This window comes from Myodes glareolus, chromosome 8, assembly GCF_982192425.1.
Source record: "Myodes glareolus chromosome 8, mMyoGla1.1, whole genome shotgun sequence".
NCBI lineage: Eukaryota > Metazoa > Chordata > Mammalia > Rodentia > Cricetidae > Myodes > Myodes glareolus.
In genome coordinates, this window is record NC_142033.1 from 33,466,636 (window position 1) to 33,477,304 (window position 10,669).

The window sequence follows — 10,669 nt, forward strand, 5'->3', positions numbered from 1 at the left end:
AAGCAGCCTCTAACTGTCTCCCAGGAGACCCAGAGCTCCCAGGCAAGCAGGAGGTACAGTCACTCACAGAGGAAACACTCATACAATAAAAACAACTCAACCGACTTTGACCTGAAAACCAAATAAGACGTTCAAAGTTTACAAAATGTTCCTTTTCAGTGTGCTCCATTCACCTCCAAATGTGCGCAGCATTTGCAGTGGGTTCCAAAGAACAAGAACTCGAGATACCCAGCCACACACGTGTATCATTGAGACTGGAGACATCAGCAGCCACTTTGTTATGTACTTGAAAATTGACTATATTGATTTTTCACCTGTGAGTACCCATAGAAAACCTTAGCTTCAAACTAGCTCATTCTTTTGTTGTTTTTTTGAGATAGGGTTTGTCATGTAACAGATCTAGCTGTCCTGGAACTAGCCTTGTAGACCAGGAGATATGTCTACACCTTCAATTCCCCATAGGTTGCCTTTTTTTTTTTCTTCAGGACTGTCTTGGCACTCACTCTGTAGACCAGGCCGGCCTCGAACTCATGGAGATTCACATGCCTCTACCTCCTGAGTGCTGGGATTAAAGGTGTGCGCCATTGCCACCTGGCTTGTGTTTTACTGCTTTAATACTTCATGAAGAGCTTGTGAAATTAACCACAGCAGCTATCGCTGGTATTAGCTGTAACTTGGTTCATCTAACATTGGTTCTCAGCTTGTGGGTCTCCATCCCTTTGAGGGGGGTTCACATATCAGATACTTATATTACGATTCATAACAGTAGCAAAATCGGTTACAACGTAGCAACAAAAATAATTTGGAGTTGGGCAGTGGTGGTGCACCCCTTTAATCCCAGCACTCAGGAGGCAGAGACAGGCAGATCTCTGTGAGTTTGAGGCCAACCTGATCTACAAGAGCTAGTTCGAGGTCAAGCTCCAAAGTTACAGAGAAACCCTGTGTCGAAAAAAATAAACAAATGATAATAATAATTTTGTGTTTGGGGGTCACCACATGAGGAACTGTATTAACAGGTCAGCATTAGAAAGGTTGAAAAACACCAGAAGTGCTAAATTACTGATAACTTGGTTAAATCTGAAGACACCTCATCCTGTCAGCCACAGAGTTCAGAAAAGGACTGAGGGAGACCCGAGGTGCACCAACAGTCAGTCATGAGACAAGCAGCTGCAGTCAGCTCACTCTGAAAGAAAACTTGCACACGAGCAAAACTTCTGCAGAGACTTTCTCATTGTTACCACTGTTGATCCTGGCAGAGACCAAGGCAAACGGAACCAGAACCTGTAGCTTGAATTCAGGATACGGAGGTTTCTCCATTGGTCTTGGTAAACGTCAGCATGTAATGAACATGGCTAACACCTTTCATTGGCTTCAAGGGCGCATCACGCAGCCTGTGAAAGCGGGAATGGTCGCACACTACACGGAGCTGTTAATCCGGAGCCTAGCAAGCTAGCTCAGGGTGAGGAACTTCTAAACCTGAGAGCACACAGGTCTCACATGTTCAAGGTGAACTCACTTAGATACCTACAAGCTGTTGACCGCCAATGTGAAGCTAGAGACTACCGTGATTCTATATGGAAATGTCTCCAAAGGAATGAGTGAGTGGGCCTGGCAGGCAGAAATCCTCAGACTGACAATACAGAAATTTCCTTTTGGAGTTGAGAAAGGGTTTCTCTGCATAGCCTTGGATGTCCTTGAACTCAGAGATCCACCTGCCTCTGCCTCCCAAGTGCTGGGATTAAAGGCAGGTAACACCACCAGTCAGCTTATTTTAGTCCTATCAGCAGGAAATGAAAAGAAACGCAAGCTGGTGCAGGCCTTTAATCCAAGGCAGAGACCAGGTCCAGCTTGAGGCCAGGCCAGTCTACAGAGTTCCAGGACAACAGGACTATAGGTTCTGTGTCAAAAAATTAAATTGAGGGTAGGCAGAGGCTATAAGGAATGTTGGTAGTTTATCCTTGTAAAAAATTATAACTTGATTATTTTGTGTTCTGTATATATCTAAAATTTCTATTTTACGTGGACTCAACAAGTACGTAAGTCAGAACTAACTAGTCTGTATGTTTTCCTTCCTATTTTTATTTGTGTGGTCTCATATTTGTAACATTACAACCTAAACACATGAAAGCCTACATGAAATACTTTGGATACATTTTTAGATTTTGAGTGTTTGCCTACAAGCATTTATGAGTCTGGAGCCTGCCTCCTACGAGGTCAGGAGTGTCAGGCCTCCTAGAACTAGTTGGTAGTGAGCCTCCACATGGGCGACATGGGCGCCGGGAACCAAACCCAGTCCTCTGCCAGTGAGCCAGCCTGCGTTGCTACACTTTCAGAAAAGGTTGTCAGAGCTTTACAGGGATTCCAATTTAAACTGCCGCTAAAGACAACCAAACAAACCAAGTGATGGGCACACACCTTCAATCCCACCATTCAGGGAGGGAGAGGCAGGCGGATCTCTAAATTCAAGGCAGCCTGGTCTAGAGTTCCAAGACTGAGATACAGAGAACCTGTCTTTAAAAAACAAAACAAAAAACCAAACTAACCTAATTTTGCTTGAGTTAGCCAAAGCTACATAGCCTATATACATATGACATATATGTACCTGTATTATAGCATATATGGCAAAAATGTTCTATTAATTTCAGTTCAATTTTTGTAAACCTTGCCTTTCACTTACAGCATTTCCCTTGTCCTTGCTTTCTAGCTAGTGCATGAGCTACCATGTCAATATCAGGAGATATTTGGCAGTAGTTTTAGCATCATGCTCATCTTATTGATTAGTCAGTTTCACTAGACCAATGTGGGGAGGGTTCCCCTACAGCTTCCTGCTCTCCCTAAAAGTCCTTCATCTGATCCTGTCAGTTTTCCAGTCTTATTCCTCTACTCAGGCCTGTTTACAGCAAACCTGTATAGCAGTGGAAATCTGCACTGTGCTGCCTGAGCTGCCTGCAGCTACTGGGCACTTGACAATGTGGCCAAAAGAGTTAATATCAACTGTGTTCATGAGTAGTCTAGTGCTTTTATTAAAGTTGTTGTGTAAAAAAGCAATATTCCAAACAGAATTGTTACAGTTCCATACTCAGCCACCTTTGTATCCTAGAGGCCCGATTCCTCTACAATGAGACCTTGAAAAACAAAAGGCAGGTAACTGCCAGGCAGCCTGATGACAATGGCACCTGTCTGTCCTCACAGGGACCCACCCTGCCCAGCAGAATGAAGTCAAGGGTTCAAAACTGGCACTTCGACTAACAACCTTCTCTATAAAAGCAGACCTGGCCACCATAACCCAGCCCCTACCCTGAACTCCACAGCCTAGAGCCTGAGCTGCTCTTATATGTCCAGACATTTTGGTTGCCCACACTTCAGCCTCTTGCTTCTGCACCTAGTTCCCTTCTCCCCACCTCGGTCTGGTTATGTCCACTCTGGACTCAAGTCAGATGACCCTGCCTCTACCCAGGCTCCATTTTATCCACAATAAATGTTCCCCTTTCCCCAGGAGCAGTCACGCTCTTGTTTCCTTTTTCGGTTTTTCAAGACAGGGTTTCTTAGTGGTTTTGAAGCCCGTCCGGGAACTAGCTCTTGTAGACCAGGCTGGCCTTGAACTCAGAAAGACCCGCCTGCCTCTGTCTCTCGAGTGCTAGGATTAAAGGCGTGCGCCGCTACTACCCGGCTTCTTTTCATTTTTCTCATTAAGTATAGAATTACATTTGGAAAGGCCAAAACAGCTAAAAGCCCCAGACACCAAGTCTGACATCCCAAGTTTGAGCCTATCCAGAACATACTTCCACATGTTCCAGTGTTAACCACAGACGATTATTTTTTAAGAAAAGAAAAAGACCATCATGAATTGGCACAGGAAAAGCTTTTATTTAAGATTCTGGAAAGCAATACACAGCAATTTACTGGTTAATAACATCGGGGCTACTGGCCCAGACTGGGCTGGCAAAGAACTTGTTCTACTAGGTAAGGGGACACAGAACCACCTCCTAGGCCAGCTAATCCCAATCATCTAGCCTGACTGTCCTTTACTTCCCCCTTTTGTTTGCAGCTTTTCTTTTTGGTTTGAGACAGGGTTTCTCTGTAGGTTTGGAGCCTGTCCTGGAACGAGCTCTTATAGACCAGGCTGACCTCGAACTGACAGAAATCCACCTGCCTCTGCCTCCCAAGAGCTGAAATAAAAGGTTTGTGCCACCACTGTACAGCTTTGCTTAATCTTAAAGTCCCTAACGTATCATAACCAAGCATGGTGGCCTAGCCCTTTAATTCCAGCTAATGAGCTCCAGGGTAGCCAGGCATACAGAAACCCTGTCTGGAACCTCTCCCACCAGAAAATAAAAATCAAAAACAAATTCTGGGGGAGGCTACCTTCAGTGCAATCGATTACTACAAGGCTATTCAGGGATTCTCTCACGTCTCCTTTCCTCTAAAATGGAGCCTCAGCACTGTCGCGACTCCTATTCCTGAGCAGGCATTCTGCCCTTACTTGATGACCAGTTTTTGTTCTAGGAACAAGTTTATTATGCCAATAGTCAAATCTCCAATTGTTACTATAGCAGGTATAAGCAAACATCAAAACTATAACAATCATTATAAACCTCTAATTATACCTGTGGCAGATATAAGCAAACATCAAAACTATAACAATCCTTAGCCAATCAATCACATCACACATTCAATCACATCGCACATTCAGCAAGGTCAGCAAGTCTTGATCCGCAGGCAAGAGCTAGTTCTCTGGCTCTGGGAAAGTATTTGTCGACAGCATGTCTAGCAAGTCATTTTGAGAACGTCTTCTGGTCGTGAGCCTCAAGTTTCTATACTGTTTCCGGCTGCTTTACCTTCTTACTTCTAGATTAGCACACATGTCTGCTTATCATATAATTACGTCACACTTGTTCATTCAGCTCAAACTCTTATCACCACTGCACACATTGCATCTTAACACTCCTGGACTTATTTGTCCTTACAGACTCATAACAAGCACCTATCTCAGCAACCAAGTGGGTGACACCATCTGCTACAACGCCGATAATCCTAAAACACAGGCAGCACGTGAGACTACTTCACGTGGAACATTACCCCCTTCGACTTCCCGGCATTCAGCTCACGAGTTTCTTTCTTGTAGTTTTCCTCCTATAAAAGTGAATGAAAATGTTTCAGAGTAGAAAATACATTATATTCTTCTCAGTCTATCTCAAGCTTCACTTCTAGCTAAGTAAATGAACTCTTCTGGACTTCTTTCTCAATCAAAGCAGCCCAGTTCTTTTGAAATTTTAAGTCCACTGCTGTTCATAAATTCGCCGGAAGCTCTATAATTATTCCGGTTCATCTGTGACTCCAGACAGGATCCAAAGAGGAGATGTACAGTCTCCTCCATGGGTTTTATGGAGAGTTCCTTTACCCTTCTGTGTTAGCCTCTTAAAGTACCGCGACAACCTTAAAAGGGCACAGGAAAGGGCGATTCGGGAGGACCTATGCAGCTCAACAAACGCGGGCCGCAAACACGCGGTCGCCTGGGCCACGTGGCCTGGGTCTTCCTTCCACCAACGCCGGGACGTACCTGCGCCTGGGTCCGAAGCAGCCGCACTACTGAGAGCACTGGGGACCTGGCTGCGGAGGCTCGGCCTGCGGAGAAAAAGGGCGGCGGTGAGGGCGCCAGGGTCGGAGAGCGCGGGGGACATTGTGTCTCGCGCGGCCCCAGGCTGGGCATGGCCGCCCGCCCCCCAGGCCGCCGAGAACTGCTCTACCCCTCCGTTCTGGCCGCCGGGAGCAGCTGAGCTCAAGGCGGGCAAAGCTCGAGGGGACACGTGACAATGCTCCCGCAGGACACCCTCCCGAAGGACACTCACCACCGAGCCGGAGACAGAAAGACCGACGGCTGCACCCAGCGCTGATACTAGCGCCAGGAAACGGGGCGGGGCTGACCAGAGAGTCGTAGCCAATCAGCGGGCCGTTCGGAGGGGGCAGAACAGGAAGAAGAGGGCAGCCAATCCTCAGAAAGAATGTGGGCGGGGCTAGTAGGGATGTCAATCACGCGGATCCGGCAGGCAGGCGGGGCTATCGGCTGCCAGCGGCAGGTCATCCTCCCACTACGGTTTTGCTGGCTACCCTGTGCTTGAGCAGTGTCCTCCTTGCAGGGGTCTGGTGGTCTCAGGAGCGGTCCCGAGATCTCCGAGGCTGCTCCAGGTCAAGAACATTCCTTTCCTAAAGCTGTGCCGGTGCTCGAAATGTTTCGACTTAGATCTAGTCTTGTTCAACTGGTTCGCTTCTAGGGCCTCTTCCTAACCTTGGAAGAGCCAGCCTTTTTCCGTGTTTATTTTCTACGTTCGCAGAGAATAATCACCAAGAAGTAGGGCTGGGGGAGAGGTGAGGTGGGCCACCATCAGTGTACTCCAGGTGACAGACTTGAACTTGGCAAACAGTGGATGAACGGTGTAAAATGGGAGTATTGCTAAAATGATAACTAATTTCCCACATGCTTTCCAATCAATCTGTTGGCAAGTTAAATCCTCAAAATGTTTTTAATCATCCTCAAAGTGTAAGATGGGCAAGGGGACCTGTTGAGCGACTTACTCGGGCCAGAGAGCAGCCTAGCAGGGGTGATTCTGGGATTTGAACCCAGATCATCTGAACGCAGAATGAGTGGGGCAGGAAAAGGGAAATCAACAGCCGCTATTTCATTGGAGATAGGCATTCTATAGAGATGAAGATTTGTATCCCGAAAGAACAGCGTGCTCTTGACCCAGAGGTAGAAACGGAAAGTGCTTGCCCACTTGAGGGCCCCAAAGTGTAAATGGAACTGAAAAAGGTGCAGGGACAGTGTTGCAGGGAGAGTGCTTGTGATGAAACCATTCAGAGGGCTCCCTTAGTTTATATTATATCGAGAAAAATCTAAAGCCGTCCCAGTGTTTCTGCAGAGGAGAGTTTTAAGATCTGGTGTCGGGCTTGGTTAAGGTTTGACTAAGGTGATATGCTTAGAAGAGGAAAGTAAACAGATTTTAGGAATAAATATTAGCAGCCAGGCACTACCATGTTGAAATGACAGACCACCCGCCCAGCTAAAAATGAAGGCTCTTGGAACTGATAAAGAAATCTTAGGACACTAATTCAGTCATTCGCTGGCAACCTGGAAGGATAGGTGTGTGAGTCTGTCCAGCCGTAGCCTGACCGCAGCGCCCTCTGCACATTTCATCGTCTAAGCTATGATTGCAAGTGTGCTAAAGGTGCTTCCAGGTTAGGGTATTTTCAGGACTAGCTGGATCTATCGTTGTCCAAAGAGACAATAAGAGCAGGCCCAGATTTGACTAGTGTTTCAGACTGAGATAGAAAAGATGAAGTGGGATTGGAGAGGTGGTTCAATGGTTAAGAGCACTGACCCTTCTTCCAGAGGACCCAGGTCCTGATCCCATCACTCACATGGTGGTTCACAGCCATCTCTAACTCCAGTTCCAGGGGATCCCAATGCATTCCTCTGACTGTGAGGCAGGCACACAAGTGGTACAGACACACACCCGTACACATTAAAAGAACTGAGTGAATAAAATTAAAAAAGAGAAAAGCTGTTTAATGTGTGCGTGCATATGTGTGTGTGTGTATGTGTGTGTATAACACAGAAGTTTAAGGCAAATCAACCAATCTAAAAGGATTATAAAGTAAAATTATGTTCTAAACATTTAACACAGAAAATATAAGGGCACATTTATCTTGCTATAAAGGTAGCTAATTGCTCAGATCAGCTAGGTATTTAACTAGCAATGGATTCCATCTTTGCAGAATTTCAAGTAGTGTTTGAGCAGAGATTGAATGTTCTTTCTCTTTAAGTAACTAAGAGACTTTGAGCCTTTCCTCTCCTATTTAATTTCTCCACTTAATGCAGGTGTTGGGTTCCATGATCTTTGCTCTAGCATTTTTATTCTGAAAAACTCAGAAGCAACAACCTACTTGTGATGGTTTCCTCCCATCCCCTTTACGACTGTTGATATTCAACTGTACCACAAGAATTTCTGGAATCAAGACAACAAAAGGCTGTCTTAGTTACTTTCCTGTTGCTGAGACCAAACAATACAACCAAGGGAATTTCCAAAAGAAAGCATCTAACTGGACTTCCAGTTTCAGAGGGTTAGAGTCCATGATGGCAGAGCAAACACGTGGTGGCCTGAATTGTCAAGGTCTTACATCTTGATTCATAAGCAGAGAGAGCCTACCGGGACTGGCCAGTCTTTGGAAATTTCAAAGCCTGCCCCTAGAGACACACCTTCTTCAATATGACCACACCTCCTTATCCTTCCCAAACAGTTCCACCGACTGGGGACCAAGTATTCAAACACATGAGCCTGTAGGAGCAAATTTTATTCAAACTATCACAAAGATGGTAAGAAAATGCTGTTTCTGTGATTTCTATAGTTTTAGAAATTACTTGCTGTGAACTTCCTGTTTTCTCAGGCGATATTATATCCTCAGGGTTCTGCTGGAGTTGAAGACGATTAGTTATAGTTACAGTTTTCCTTGTTACCAAATTTAGAAAAGAAACTTACATAAGAGTTGTAAAGTTTATAAGGTTGAGAAACATCAAAGAATGTTTTAAGGCCTAAAAAGATATTTTTAGGATGGTAATACTGAAAGTTTCATGGCCGCATGACCCTGTGGGAGGTGGGAGACCACAGCGGGTGGGAGACAGACAGAAATGCCATGTACCATGCAGAGAGAGCTTGGTTATAGAGTTTATTTACCAAATGTTGGGAAGTTGGAAAGGGCATAAGGGTAAGGGGGTTATGGAGGGAAGAAATAAATAGAGAGAAAGAAAGGCTGGGGGGGGGGAAACAGAGAGAGATTGGGAGAGGGAGGAGCTTGTCTCTTAAAGGGACAGGGTACCCAGGTGACAGGAAAGGTCAGCAGAATGATAACAAGTACGAGTTATGATAAGCGGTTTAGTTATAAAACTTTAGATTCATCAAAATAGGAAAGATAATACAGTACTTTCTCTGAATTTGCCAAATACAAACGGACTGGATATTGTAAATGTAATTCTTGCCTGATAATTGTTCTTATTGTATATAGTTTTACTATGTAAGAGCTAAGACCCTTCCTTTTTATTCAGACAATACCTGATCGTTGTTCTTATTGTATATAGTTTTACTATGTTCGAGTTAAAAGCATGTCTTTTTTACTTAGACAAAAGGGAGAAATGTGGGATATTTGTACCCTGTGTGAAGACATATTGTTGTGATTGGTTTAATAAAGAGCTGAGCGGCCGGTAGCTTGTATAACTCAGGTAAGCTTCTTTAGCTCTGAGGCGCTGGGATTACAGGCATGCGTACCTCTCTACATCCAGGCTATTCTTCTTTTTGTGGTTTTTGATTTTTGGTGGTCCTGGGCATTAAGCATTAGGCCTAGCCTCCCTCATGCTCGATCCCTCCCAAATCCTCTTTTATTACTTTGAAACAGTGTCTCACTAAGTTACCCAGGCAGGCTGGAACTTCCCATCCTCTTGTCTTAAACCCCAGCGCCACCATGCCTGGCTGTGTACTTAATTTATCTTAAAGAAAATTTCCAGGGAGTGAGATGATTTTAGTTGCAAGTTTTCTTTGAAGGATAAAATGTATTTTTATAAATTTTGGGAGAAAGAAAGTTTCCAAACGTGCCCAAAAGAGAGTGCAAAGAGCCACACCTGTGTGCTCTTCTCCCCGCAAACACCCTTTGCCCTGGAACACTTGCTTTGCAAACTCATTCTAGCTGTCATCTTTTTTCTTTTCCCCTAAGTATTTTAAAACAAATCTCAGGCTTTGTTTATTTCACCTCTAAATACTTCAGTATTTATTTTGAAAGAAAAGACACAGTCATGCTTGAGGACAATGCCATTGTAACTGCACAAACAACCCATGGCTCCAAGTTCACACCCAGATTCTCTATTGTCATACAATGTTACTTTACAGTGTGTTCCTTTCAATAAGGACTCAGACGAGGTCTATTCATTGTGCTTACTTGTGTTTCTTTTAAGCCTCTTTTAGTCTAGAAAAACAGTGACCTACTTTGTAACGTCTCTGACTTTTTAGATAACTTTTTGAGATTGAATGCAAATGTTCTAAGGCACCCCTTTAATTGAGCAAATCAGTATTTTTAATATTCCCGTAGGTTTTATAATCATCATTGTTGTCTACTCCCACATTGTTTGCAGTGTTTTATGGAATAAACAAGCCTGGTGGGCCTGGAGAGATGGCTCAGCAGTTAAGCACACTTTGCTCTTCTTGCCGGAGAACAGAGTTCGGTTCCTAGCACTCACTTCAGGTGGCTTACACCTGCCTGTAACTCTAGGTCCAGAGGACCTGAAGTCCTCCCCTGACATCTTTGGACACCCATAAGTCACACGTATACACATAAAAATAAGTAATAAAATTTTAAAAACCCGAAAACTTCCCTAGTCCTTGGAAAACATTCTCTATAGATTTATATATATATATATATATATATATATATATATATATATATATATATATATATATATATATATATCTTTTTCATAGAAATGGAATCACACAGGTAACCTTTTGAAACTAGGCTACCTTCGTTTATACTGTTCTCAAGTTTTCTCTGTGTTATATCGGAAATTACATATCAGTTTAGTTTAAGGTTAAGCAGTAATTGCCTTGGAAGGGACAGCATTTTTTTTTTT

At 44.1% G+C, this 10,669-nt stretch overlaps 1 long non-coding RNA gene and 1 other non-coding gene across 2 annotated transcripts; both read right to left on the bottom strand.

The window, feature by feature from the left end:
• Window positions 1-3,843: 3,843 nt before the first annotated feature.
• LOC146893827 (uncharacterized) lies at window positions 3,844-5,959 on the bottom strand. Its single transcript, XR_015002689.2, has 3 exons — window positions 5,850-5,959; window positions 5,561-5,625; window positions 3,844-5,133 (listed from the first exon to the last, which is right to left on the bottom strand). It is a non-coding gene; the product is annotated as an uncharacterized LOC146893827 (long non-coding RNA).
• On the bottom strand, window positions 5,328-5,449 carry LOC125387665 (small nucleolar RNA SNORA26). The gene has a single exon (XR_007227947.1). It is a non-coding gene; the product is annotated as a small nucleolar RNA SNORA26 (small nucleolar RNA).
• Window positions 5,960-10,669: the final 4,710 nt, after the last annotated feature.